Raw genomic sequence first — 13,684 nt, 5'->3', positions numbered from 1 at the left:
TGATCTCAGCTACCTGGGAGGCTGAGGCATGAGAATTGCTTTAACCCAGGATGTAGAGGTTGCAGTGAGTTGAGATCGCACCACTGTACTCAAGTCTGGGCAACAGAACGAGACTCTGTCTCAAAAAGGGGGGAAAAAAAATTCTGAAATTTTATGCTTTCTGGAATTCAGGATTTTTTTGGGGGGGGGAGGGGGAGGGGTGAAGACAGGTTCTTGCTTTGTTACCCAGGCTGGAGTGCAGTGGTGTGAGCATAGTTTCATACCACTGGGCTCAAGCAATCCTCCTGCCTCAGTCTCACACATAGATGGGACTACAGGAAGGCATCACCATAACCAGCTATGTAATTTCTTTGTAGAAACAGGATCTCGTTATCTCTTTCTGTTGCCCAGGCTGGTGTTGACCCCTGGACTCAAGTGATCCTCCCACCTCAACCTCCCAAAGTGCTGGGATTACAGGCATGAGCTAGTACGCCCAGCCCAGGATAAGATTTTTTTTAACATATTACAACAATAGATCTTTGGAAATAGAATTTAAAGAGGTAGGAGCTGCAGTCATGCCAGAAATAGGAGGGCAGAAGCCATCCTAAGACAGTATTACAGGGAAATGTAAACAGGCTTACTGTTTTGAAATGCATTCTTTGTCACCCAGGCTCAGAGTCTCAGTGCTATATTGGATTCCTCCTCATTTGCTTCCTACCACCAGTCACAAGTGAAGTTCTATCAGTTTTACCTCTAATAGATCACAAATGTTTGCAGCCTCTCCTTCCAGATCCCCCTTCACTCTCCAAGTTTAGGTCTTTATACTACATCTCACTGAAAATATTGCAAGGATCTCCCAACTTGTGCTGCTTCCCACTCCTACTTCACTTTCAATGTTGTTGTCAGCTTAAATTATCTTGAGATAATTTTGCATATATTGTCAGTGACACTTTGCCTGTCTGCCAGAGTAAGGACAAATTTCTCTAATTTTAAAGATAATATAGCTTTGCCTTTGTCTGTCCATTTCTTTCACCCTTTATACATTTATTAAACACCTACTCTATGCCAGGTATTGTGTTAGGTGCTTGGAATACAAAACATTAAATAAAACAGGTTCCTTGCTGTACTCAGAAAATAGTCTGTCTAGAGATGGATGAGCATGAAAACAGTTATTCAAGTGAAGTCTGAGAAGTGCTATATTATAATTCAAAAGACATATTGGATTATTCCATACTGTATACATATATTATAATATCACAGATAATGCCATAATTGCATACAGTTATAATTTTTCAAAAGAATTTAAAAATACAGGTGACTATGTCAAAAAAAAAAGTATATTGTCACCACCAAGAAAGACTACACCAGTGTTTTGAGAGGAGAGAATTGTCAGCAGACTTCACAGAAGAAACGATATTTGAGCAGAGTCTTGATGGACAAACAGAAGATTGCCAAGTGGAAATTGGGAAGCGTCATACTGTAAAGTACATATTTGGTCTTTGATGCCGTTTCCTGGCATACAACTCTCAAAATCCTTGAAACCTCTGAAGGGATGTCTTTTTGTATGCTAATGAGTTAACTGGTAGATGGCACCCCCTGCCCCCTTAGCTTTAGGATGGAGATTGGTCAGCAGAAAGACCAAGGCAGGATTAGTCAGAACTTTAAGTTCTCCCCATCTCCCAACATTTAGGGAGGGGATAAAGGCAGAAGGTTTAGTTGATCACCAGTGATCGCTGGTTTAATGAGTCATGCCTACAGTGCTGAACGTGTGCAGGTTCTGGAGGGTGTGGTGGCTCTTTGCCCTGTACATCTCTTTATCTGTATCCTTTGTAACATCCTCTGTAATACACCTGTAAACGTAAGTGTTTCCTTGAGTTCTGTCAACTGCTCTAGCAAATTAATAGAACAGAGAAAGGGGTTGTAGGTACCTGGATTCATGGCTAGTTGGTCAGAAGCACAGGTAGAATAACCTGGGCTTGCCATTGGCATTGGAAGTGGGAGCTGTCTTGAGGATTGAGCCCCCAACCTGTGGGATCTGCTGCTGTCTCCAGGTGGGTAGTGTCAGAATTGAATTGGAGGTTCCAGCTGGTGTGTGATGCAGAATTGCCTGCTTGTTGGTTGAAAACCTCCACACATTTGGTAAGAAAAGTCTTCTCTGTTGATTGTTTTGGTCAGAGGGCAGAGGAAAAACAGTTTGAGTGTTTTCCATACTCACAGAAGGCAAGGGAATTAATTTCATGCCCAGAGCCCATTGTTGGGTGGAGGCAGAGCTTGAAAGTGTATAGAATGTACAGAAGAGAGAATAATTTTTGTATGGCTTGAATTTAGAATATGAGCGAGAGTGTGAAGGACAAGGCTGGAAGGAACTTTGAATGCCATGGCAAGGAGTCTAGACTTTTATTTTGTGAAAAATGGGCAATCACTGAAGAATTTTAACATTTAAAGATATTTTGGATTATAATTTTTTTCTTTAAGATATTTTGTGAGGTATTTTATTAGTATACAGGGAGATATTTTATATGTCAAGATACAGCAGGTCAGAAAAACATTTTCAATGTAAAACATCTCCTTTGTCATCAAGATTAACACATCATTCCAGTTGCACTTCATTGTACCAGTTACTCTCTGCCTGAAACTTCCTCCTGCCTTGGCTTCATCCCTTCACCCTTCTGGTTTTCCTCCTACTCTTAATAACTCTTCTCTTTTCACCATAACATGCTCCCTATGTGATTTCATCTAATCCTAAGGCATTATAATTTTTTGTTAAACTTAATATGATGGTTGTATTAGTCTGTTTTCATACTGCTGATAAAGATATACGAAAAACTGGGTAATTTGAAAAGGAAAGAGGTTTAATGGACTCACACTTCCACATGGCTAGATGGTTGTATTAATTTGTTTTCATACTGCTGATAAAGATATACGAAAAACTGGGTAATTTGAAAAGGAAAGAAGTTTAATGGACTCACAGTTTCACATGGCTTGTCTTAAGTGGTGGCAGGCAAAGACAGAATGAGAGCCAAGTGAAAGGGGAAGCCTCTTAGAAAATCATCAGATCTCATGAGACTTACTCACAACCAAGAGAAAAGTATGGGGGAAACTGCCCCCGTGATTCAATTATCTCCCTGTGGGTCCCTCCCACAACCTGCGGAAATTAGGGGATCTACAATTTGAGAGGAGATTTGGGTGGGGACACAGCCAAACCATATCATTGGTGATTTGAATGGTAGTTTGGAAGGAGGAAAAACCAAAACTAGAGAAACAAGTTAGGATATTCTTAACTGTTTCAAGCAAGAAATAATGAGGCTGTCAGCTAAGATAGGGATCAACTTATCTGTTTAAGCATTGTTTGTTTAGAAAATGTTTAATTTTCTTCTTCTATTCCCCTGTGTTATTTACTCTTCAGCTTGTGATTTGAAATTGTCCTGCATTTTCTCTCCTCTCTTCTCTTGGCATATTTTTGGCTCTTTCTCTCTCTTGTGTAGTGTCTGTGAACTTTAAAAAGCTCATCTCAAATGCCAATTCATCCCTAAAGTGCTTTCTAATCTATATTGCTTTGACTCTACGTATATGTCTTTTCCTAGTCTAAAGCCCCAAGAGCACTTATTTTTATTCTGTAGGACATTACTTTTTTGGTCCCTATTAAACCATGTGGCAGCAAGTAACAAAGGAGTCAGAAAATAACATGGTCCCTATCCTTGGTGTATAGTCCAGTTAGCAAGGTATGTATATACGTAGTATAAGTAATGATTACCAACATTGCCATGCAGAAGTGAGGAATGCCATAGGAGTAAACTGTTGTTTCTAGTCAGGGTCCTGTAACTGACAATCACAGGTAAAACATAGGAGGTTATATGACCTGGGCTTTGAAAGATGGATAAAATTTAGATGGGTAAAGGAAATTTTTGGAAAAGTGGATTAATAACAACATTTTTTTGAGACAGAGTTTTGCTCTTGTTTCCCAGGCCGGAGTGCAATGGCGTCATTGATCTTGGCTCACTACAACCTCCTCATTCTGGGTTCAAGCGATTCTCCTGTCTCAGTGTCCCAAGTAGCTGGGATTACAGGCATGTACCACCACACCCGGCTAATTTTGTATTTTTAGTATAGATGGGGTTTCTCCATGTTGGTCAGGCTGGTCTCGAACTCCTGACCTTAGGTGATCCACCCACCTCAGCCTCCCAAAGTGCTGGTATTACAGGCATGAGCCACTGTGCCCAGCCGAAAATGAATGTTTTTGTAGGAATGTGGTGAAAGTCTTAGAAAGGTTAGGAAGTATGATGTGAAGAAAGCTCTTCTAAGGAAATTACTCTAGCAGTGCTATATAAGTTACACATCATGAGAGGAATGAAGTGAGGAGGTAGGAAGTTGAGTGAGGAGATTGTGTCAGTAGTTAGGCATGAGTTTATCAGAATTTAATGAGAGGTGATTGTGGAAATAGAAAAGAAAGACTCAATGGTAAAGGTATTACGGCAGAAGGGATGCTGATGTGTGACTAGATATTGGAAAGAGATGATGATGATGACCAAATTTTGGGTCTGGATGGTAGGGATAATGTTGGCTTCATTAAAAGCAAATGAAAGTTGGATCCTACTTTTTAAATTTAGAGAAACATTAATTTTTTTTTTAAATTTTACTTTTAAAAGATTCATTTGCTTATATGCAAATTAATACTTATATGTCTCTTAATTTGCTTATATGCATCAAGTGTTTTGCCATTATTTTTCCAGACTTAGCATATTCAAAGGGAGACTTTATGAAGAAAGCAAAATATTACCTCTTTTACAGAAGCAGTTTTTAAGGAAATGAACACTATTCATAGTTATCTCTTTTGCTACCATGTTAAATGCTATGTAAGATTTAGTAAAATTTAAGAATGTTTGAAGTATTTCTACAAGTATAATTCCGACACCATTACCAAAGGATGGTATCTTGTTTTAGTAGAATTACTGCTTATGGAATGTGGGGAACTGTGAAAAATTCATTAAGCAAAATTCGATGGTTTCCATATTAACAGATAAGCATTATTATGGTACCGTCCATTAGATAAATACTTTATAGTGAGGCAGTAAGTTACTTAATTATATAAGATTGGCTTTTAAAATGCATTTATGAAAATTCTTATCGACTCTTAACTGATGACTGATTTAGAACTTTGCAATATTTAGAAACAGTCTGATACTCTGAAAATAATCACGTGTAAAACTGGAAGACATTACATTATTGAGGAAGGAAGGCATTTGTGTTTTATTTTTTTAAGTCAGGCTTCGTTTTGAACTATTACCTTTTTTTTTTTTGATAAGGAGTTTCGCTCCTGTTGCCCAGGATGGTGTGCAATGGCCTATTCTTGGCTTACTGCAACTTCCACCTCCTGGGTTCAAGTGAGTCTCCTGCCTCAGCCTCCTGAGTAGCCTCCCGGGTAATTATTGGTATTTTTAGTAGAGACGGGGTTTCGCCATGTTGAGCAGGCTAGTCTTGAACATCCGACCTCACGTGATCCACCCATTTCGGCCTCCAAAGTGCTGGGATTACAGGCATGAGCCACTGTACCCAGCCTACAATTTTCTGTTTTTGAAGATCCCTTTGTCATTCTTATCTCAAAATAGTCACAACAGTGTTTCCTGATGTGTGGAGTGTGTATCATTGGCAGTATTCAGAATGATTTTAGGGGGCATATAGATTAATTTTTTAAAATTTTTGATGGATATGCATATTGCTGTGATTACTATACATTATATTGAAATATGTGTCCTATTAATATGTACAATTATGTGCCAATTAAAAATAAAGTTTAGACTGGGCACAGTGGCTCTTGTCTGTAATCCCAGCACTTACTTTGGGAGGCCAAGGTGGGCAGATCACAAGGTCAGGAATTCAAGATCAGCCTGACCAACGTGGTGAAACCCTGTCTCTACTAAAACCATAAAAATTAGCCAGGCATGGTAGTGTGCACCTGTAATCCCAGCTACTCAGGAGGTGGAGGAAGGAGAATCCCGGGATGCGGAGGTTGTGGTGAGCTGAGATTGAGCCACTGCACTCCAGACAGAGCAAGACTCCATCTCAAAAAAAAAAATTAAGTTTAAGGCTGGGTGTGGTGGCTCACACCTGTAATCCCAGCCCTTTGGGAGGCTGAGGCTGGTGGATCACCTGAGGTCAGGAGTTTGAGAGCAGCCTGGCCAACATGATGAAACCCTGCCTCTACTAAAAATATAAAAATCAGCTGGGCGTGGTGGCGGGCGCCTGTAATCCCAGTTACTCAGGAGGCTGAGGCAGGAAAATTGCTATAACCTGGGAGGCAGAGGTTGCAGTGAGCCAAGATTGCACCATTGCACTCAAGCCTGGGCGACAGAGCAAGACTCTGTCTCAAAAATAATAATAATAATTAAAAATTTTAAATAGGTCTGTATTTTTATGTTGAAACCTTCTATTCATGACAAGTCATACTTTTCCATCAAAGGCAGTGGCGTGCTTTCCCCTTTGTTCCTCTCTATTTCGGACTATGGTTCAGAAACTTGAGTTAGTCATACCTTCTGTTAATGGCAGGTAAGTTATTTATTTTCTATAAGGCTCCTCAGTTGATGTATATTATCTCCTTTAGTCTTGATCCTCCGCTCCCATTCTTCTCTCCTCTTACCATAGGAAACTGTTCTAATTTGTTTGCTATATTTCTTTGAATGAATGTATCCTTAGAAAATATATAGTGTTGGAGTTTGGGGGTGTGGGTGGGTGTATTTAATTGACATAAGTAAGTTTATTACAAATATTTTGCCTTTTTTGCATTTTCTCAACAGGAAAAAGATGTCTGCATCTTTCTGTATGAACACTTAAATTGCTTCTAACTTATATTTTGTATCCCGTGAAGGACAGCACCACATTTACTACTTTAAAGAGGCAGCATACTCTGTTTAAGCTCAGAGGGCTTCAGTTTGAATCTTGACTTTACCACATAGTTTGTGTTCTCTTAAGAGAAGAGGCTGATAAAAAGACATATTGGCTGGCAGGTTATTTGGGAGATTAACCAAAAAGCCAGAGGTAAGAGAACAGGAAAAGTGAGGCAGAGAAGGGAGTGAAGTTATATAACATGGGTGATCCATTTACCACTGTGGGCAACTGGAGTTCAGCCCTGCCAGTGTCTTCTGAATGTACCTCACTGTTGACCCACCAGAGGACAGGGAGCCTGGGACATGCATGCACTAACTTTCACCTGTTGTTAATTGAATGTTGCTCGGTGACCTTTAACTGTAGCAGGTCTGTGTTTGCACCTCCATGCTGCTGAACAATCTCCCTTAGGTTTGCAAAGTCTCTGAGGAGCAAAACAGGGCAGTGCCTCCACTCCCACTTGAGTCAGATGCTGTGCGCTGCACATAGAACAGCCGACCAGAGCCACAGTGCAGAGAAGGATGAGCTGCAGAGCACCATGAGGATCTGCTGTGGTCGGCCCCTTTTACCACTCAGATTCCCTTATGCCCCATTAAATCTGCTCTGTCACTGACTCTGCAGAGTGCTGGCTGGTTATAATCACTTAAAGAAATATCTAAACAAGAGGGTTAAAGTCCCAACCACTACAGCTGGTCCTGAGCTCTTATCTCCATGCTTGACATTCACATGAGATGCTCTAAGAGCCCTCAGTCGATGCTGGCAGTAGGATGTTCTCTGGACAGGGAAGGCAAGCTCGCATCTGGAGTGTTGGTTCTGCGCTCTCCTTGTTAGTTGGCATTAGACAGTGGCAGTAGTTAGGTCACCCTTCATAAGAAAGAGCCTGTGCTGTTGGGCTTCTGTAGAGCCTTCCTCTCTGTCACACCACAGGCTCCATTGACCAGCCTGGTACTCCAGCCTTGCAGTGGCCAAGGGCAAAGGCTGGCTGATGGCACTGACAAGCCATCCTGTCTGTCCTTGGGGTGTAGTTGAATGCCTCTTCTGGGGTGGTGCCTTGTAGTGGGCATTTACATAAGATAGAGATTGGCACTTTGTGTTCCCTCCCTTAGTACTGTCAGCGTGCCTCTTCTCCAGGTTTCTGGTCTCCGATTTCCTGTTTGGCCTCTTCTAATACAAAAATTAGCCAGGCACGCCTGTAATCCCAGCTTCTTGGGAGGCTGAAGCAGGAGAATGGCATCAACCCAGGAGGTGAAGGCTGCAGTGAGCCGAGATTGCTCCTCTGCTCTTCAGCCTGGGCAGCAGAGAAGACTCTGTCTCCCAAAAGAAAAAAAAAAAAGCCACATACCCACTGGTTTCTGTAGAGAAATCTAGAACTCCTGGTCTCAGAAATGTCATCTAGGCCTTGCTCTCAGGCTTTTTGGTTGTTCTGCAACTCCAGAAAAAGAGGCAGTTTAGTCCCGTTCTCTTGGTTCAGACTGCCTCCCCTTAAGTTTTAAAGATACTATTATTTTTTCTTAAGTTTGGTGGATACAATTCTGGTTTATTTATTTGATCCCTCTCCAGTTTGGGTACTTTAATTTTATTTATTGAGAGACGGAGTCTTGCTCTGTCTCTCTGCTAATTTTTGTATTTTTAGTAGATAGGGGGTTTCACCATGTTGGCCAGGCTGGTCTTGAACTCCTGACCTTAAGTGATCCACCTGCCTTGGCCTCCCAAAGAGCTGGATTACAGGCATGAGCCACTGCTCCTGGCTCATTTTGGGTGCTTTTAGAACCAGGCAGTGGTTTGTGAATTTGCAGCTCCATATGATATAGTGGGGAGAGAACATGTTGCAAGGTTTTCAGTAGCGTCTTTTACTGTTCTGTTATGACATTTCAGTTCCTAACTTTATCTTCCAGCCTAATAATTTGTCTCTTGCACTACTGTCTTACAATTTCAACTCTGAAAGGTAATTTCTAGTCTGGGTGTCACAGATACTTCAGTTGAACCTCTGGCCATATCTTACATATTCTTCCTTCCTTCCTTTTTCTTTCTCCCTTTCCTGCTTTGTCTTTTGTAGGGTAGGGGTTAGGGAACGTGCCATTGCCTCTTCTGTTTTTCTTTTTCTTCATCGCCTCTTTTTAAATTGATTGTTTTTATTTTTAAAAGATTATATATTGGCCAAGCACAGTGGCTCATGCATGTAATGCCACGCTCTGGTAGGCCAAGGTAGGATTGCTTGAGGCCAGGAGTTGAAGACTCCATCTCTATTTAAAAATACTCACACACGTGTGTATGTATGTATGTATAAAGATTGATATAAGCAGCCTATGAATAAGTTCCTATATAAAATTTTAAACACTGTGCACCAAAGCCTTAGTCCCTCTTCCCCCGCCTTCCTCACTATCCTCCTTTCTCTCTGTCCCACTGCTGTCACAGGGACCTCTGTTTCTTAGATTATTGGTCTGTTTGTGTATTCTATTCCTTGTTGTTAATTTTGGCATTAATATCTTTCTAGAAAATCATAACTCTTTTTTTTTTTTTTTTTTTTTTTTTGAGACAGAGTCTCTCTGTTGCCTAGGCTGGAGTGCAGTAGTGCCATCTTGGCTCACTGCAACCTCCGCCTCTTGGGTTCAAGCAATTCTCCTGCCTCAGCCTTCTGAGTAGCTGGGACTGCATGTGACTGCCATCATGCCTGGCTAAATTATTGTATTTTTAGTAGAAACAGGGTTTTGCCGTGTTGGTCTGGCTGATCTCGAACTCCTGACCTCAAATGATCTGCCCACCTTGGCCTCCCCAAATGCTGGGATTACAGGTGTGAGCCACCGTGCCTGGTCCATACAGTCATTCTTGATTTTCAGATTTCTCCTTATAAAATTTGCCTAATGAGAATATCCATTTCATAAAATTAGTGTGAAGATTAAAGGATTTAACATATAAAGTATGTAGGACAGTGCCTGGCCTATAGAGTTCTAAATGTTAACTATTATTTATTATTATTATTATTATTATTATTACTATTTTTAGATAGAGTCTCCTGTCACCCAGGCTGGAGTAAAGTGGCATGGTCTCAGCTCACTGCAACCTTCACCTCCCGGGTTCAAGCGATTCTCCTGCCTCAGCCTCCTGAGTAGTTGGGATTACAGGTGCCTGCCACCATGTCCGGCTGATTTTTTGCATTTTTAGTGGAGATGGGGTTTCACCATGTTGGCCAGGCTGGTCTCAAACTCCTGACCTCAGTTGATCCGCCCACCTTGGCCTCCCAAAGCACTGGGATTACAGGTGTGAGCCACTGTACCTGGCCTATTTAATATTATTATATGTGAATATTTATAATTATTCTTGGTAGGCCTCCTTATACTTCATATTATTTATTTTTTCTTTATTTTTGTGCTTAGACTTCCTAGGGATATTAAACTTTCTAGATAAATTTCATGGGTCTTTTCAAAGAGCCAGCATTTGGTTTTATAAATTAACTCCACTTTTTTGTTGTATATTTAATAATTTTTGCTTTTAACAAACTACCTTTTCTTCTGCCTTTGGTACCCATTCTTGTCTTCCATCTTGGTTACACATATCTTCTTCTTCTCCTTCTTCTCCTCCTTCTTCCTCCTCCTTCTTCCTCCCTCTCCTTCCTCCTCCTCCTCCTCCCTCCTTCCTCTTCCTTCTTCTTCCTCCTCCTCCTTCCTCTTGTTCCTCCTTCTTTTTCTTCCTTCCTCCTCCTTCTTCCTCCTTCTTCCTCCTTCTTCCTCCTTCCTTCTTTCTCCTTTCCCTCCCTCCTTTCCTCCCTTCTTTCCTCCCTTCCTCCCTCCCTTCCTTCCTTCCCGCTATCCTCCTTTTCCTCCTCCTCCTCCTCCTCCTCCTCCTAGCTCACCACAACCTCTGCCTCCTGGGTTCAATCGATTCTCCTGCCTCAGCCTCCCAAGTAGCTGGGTTTACAGGCATGCGCTACCACACCCAGCTAATTTTGTATTTTTAGTAGAGATAGGGTTTCTCCATGTTGGTTGGGCTGGTCTGGAACTCCTGACCTGAGGTGATCTACCCACCTTGGCCTCCTAAAGTGTTGGGATTACAGGCGTGAGCCACTGCACCTGGCAGATATTCTTCTATTTTTAAACATTTTTCTGTTGTTTCTAAGGATTTAGAAACAGTAGGAACACACTTGTTTATTCTCCCAGCCTTAGTTAGAGCTGCTTGTATGTTTTCAAAAGCTTCTTGCACCTCTGTCTCCTGATGGTCTATAGTCTTTCCAGCAACCCAGGATTTAAATCTGGGAAATACCTGTGACAACTACATCTCTTATCTTCTATCAGATCTAGAAGTTGCTAAATTCTGTTTTCTTCCACTTCCCTATTCCCATTGCCTCTTGGTCAGGATGGTTACTTCTTGTGTGAACTACTGTAATTACCCTCTGGCTTATCTGCCTCACCCTGTCCCTTCCGTCCCATTTAATGCTTCAAGAGCGAATTTTCTAAACCATGGTGCACTGATTTCTTTGCTCAGAAACCTCCAGTGATTTCTCCTTCTCTGCAGAGTAAAGTTTAGACTACTTTACAGTAGCATTTGAGAATCTTACGAACTAATTCCTGTCTACTGTTAATCATTCTTTATTTATTTGTTTTATAGGATAAATCATAATTGTTAAGATAAACCAAATGTAAAACTATATGGTAAATGTTGTCGCTATTCTTTTTCTTTACCATGCATTTCTGACTTGTCTTTTGCCTCTGGATTTCCCAGTCTGGAATGCTTCTCTCATATCTAGTATGTTGAAATCTACCCATTATTCAAGTGTGAGCTTAGATGTCAGCACTTTGATGAAGGCTTATCTGATCTCGTTGCCTAGAATCAGTCTTCTTTTCCCATGGCTTTGGGTTTGAACTGTAGCTTCTGTGCTCTGTTAGTAGCCATACCACTCTTCATAGTCTACTGGTAACTTCTGTGCCTTAGATCCACATTTACACCTACTTGTCAGGATTGCTCAGTGAATCAAATAGGTAGTAAGTGTAAGCTTCTAGAACTGCACTATCCAGTGTGGTTGTCACTAGTCACATATATTTTGACTACTGACTAGCCACATGTTCTTATTGGCTACTTTATTGAATAGCATAGAGACATTTTCATGATTAGAGAAAGTTATTTTGAGCAGCATCTAGAACAATGCCTGGCAAACAATAGACACCAGTGAATGTTGATTCTGTATAACACATCCTCATAGTAGACACTCAGGAAATATTAGTTTAACTTTCCTTTCCTCATCTGAATGTTACTGGAGTTGGCCTGTGCCATTTAAGAAGTAATAGTTTATGACAGCTAACACAGTACATGAAAAATAAATAAATATATGTTGGGTGAGTAAGTAAACACTACAATGCATCCAAAAAGCATCTTGCTCTCTTTTAGGGTGGGGGGAGTAGGGGAGAGGAAGTTAAAAAAAAATTCACTACTCAGGCTGGGCGTGGTGGCTCTTGCTTGTAATCCCAGCAGTTTGGGAGGCCAAGGCAGATGAATGACTTGAGGTCAGGAGTTTGAGACCAACCTGACCAACATGATGAAACCTCATCTCCACTAAAAATGACAAACCTTAGCTGGGGATGGTCATGGACGCCTGTAATCCTAGCTACTTGGGAGGCTGAGGCAGGAGAATGGCTTCAACCTGGGAATTGGAGGTTGCAGTGAGCTGAGGTTGCAGTGAGCTGAGATCGCATCACCACAGTTCATTCAGCCTGGGTGACAGAGCGAGACTCCATCTCCAAAAAAAAAAAAGTTTATTACTTAATGAATGAATATTTCCAGAATGCTTAAACAAGGTAGACTAAACAGCTAAATAAAGATGGTTTTATCTAGTGCTTTTCAGACTTAGTGTACATGCATGTCACCTGGGCGTCTTGTTGAAAGATAGGTTCTGATTCAGCACAGCCTGGGATTCTGCATTTCTAGCCAGCTTGTAAGTGATGCTGCTGCCCAATAAGGGTGTAATTCACTAGGTTCTCTACTTACACCCATTTTAACAATTAGAACTAGTCCTTTAATTTAACTCAAAGTTTTGTTGTTGTTTTTTTGACTTCAAGTCTTGCTCTGTTTCCCAGGCTGGAGTACAGTGATGTGATCATGGCTCACCACAGCCTTGAACTCCTGAGCGCAAGTGATCCTCCTCCCAAAGTGCTGGGATAACGGGCATTAGCCACCACAACTGGCCCAAAGTTCCCCTTTTTCAGGTCATAATTTTTTAATACAGCCCTTATATGTTCAAGAAATATAAGCCTGTTTTTGTATAAAGTAGATGCATTGTTTAATACCAACATGAGAAAAACTTAATTATGAATACAGCTTTATATTAATGTTCGATTTCTTATGTCATAATATTAAAAAACCAGTAAACTTAGTGCTCAATTATTCATGATAGTGGAAAGTTCTAAGATAATTCAAAATAGGCTGGGCACAGTGGCTCACGCTTACAATCCCAGTACTTCGGGAGGCCGAGATGTGTGGATCACCTGCGACCAGGATTTCGAGTTCAGCCTGACCCACATGGAGAAACCCTGTCAACCCTGTCTCTACTAAAAACAAAAAATTAACCGGGCGTGGTATTGCATGCTTGTAATCCCAGCTACTTGGGAGGCTGAGGGAAGAAGCTGAGGCGTGAACCTGGTGGGAGGACGTTGCAGTGAGCCAAGATCGCACCATTGCACTCTGCCCTTGGTGACAAGAGCTGAACTCCATCTCAAACAACAATAATAATTATTATTTTTCAAAATACGAAATAAACCAGAAATATTTTGGAAAGAGCTTTTAAGTATCTTAAGGTCCTCCATTTTATTATGTGAATCTAAATATCTGTTCTCTGATA

General features: G+C 41.1%; 1 protein-coding gene across 2 annotated transcripts in view; it reads left to right on the top strand.

Annotated features, from left to right (window-relative positions):
- BMPR1A (bone morphogenetic protein receptor type 1A) overlaps positions 1 to 13,684 on the top strand; it is a 167,626-nt gene that overhangs the window by 76,233 nt on the left and 77,709 nt on the right. The gene's annotated exons all lie outside the window — the stretch shown is intronic.

The sequence above is a fragment of the Saimiri boliviensis genome, chromosome 12 (assembly GCF_048565385.1).
Source record: "Saimiri boliviensis isolate mSaiBol1 chromosome 12, mSaiBol1.pri, whole genome shotgun sequence".
Lineage (NCBI taxonomy): Eukaryota > Metazoa > Chordata > Mammalia > Primates > Cebidae > Saimiri > Saimiri boliviensis.
The sequence above is the reverse complement of the archived record's forward strand: the minus strand, read 5'-3'. Positions and strand labels throughout refer to the sequence as shown.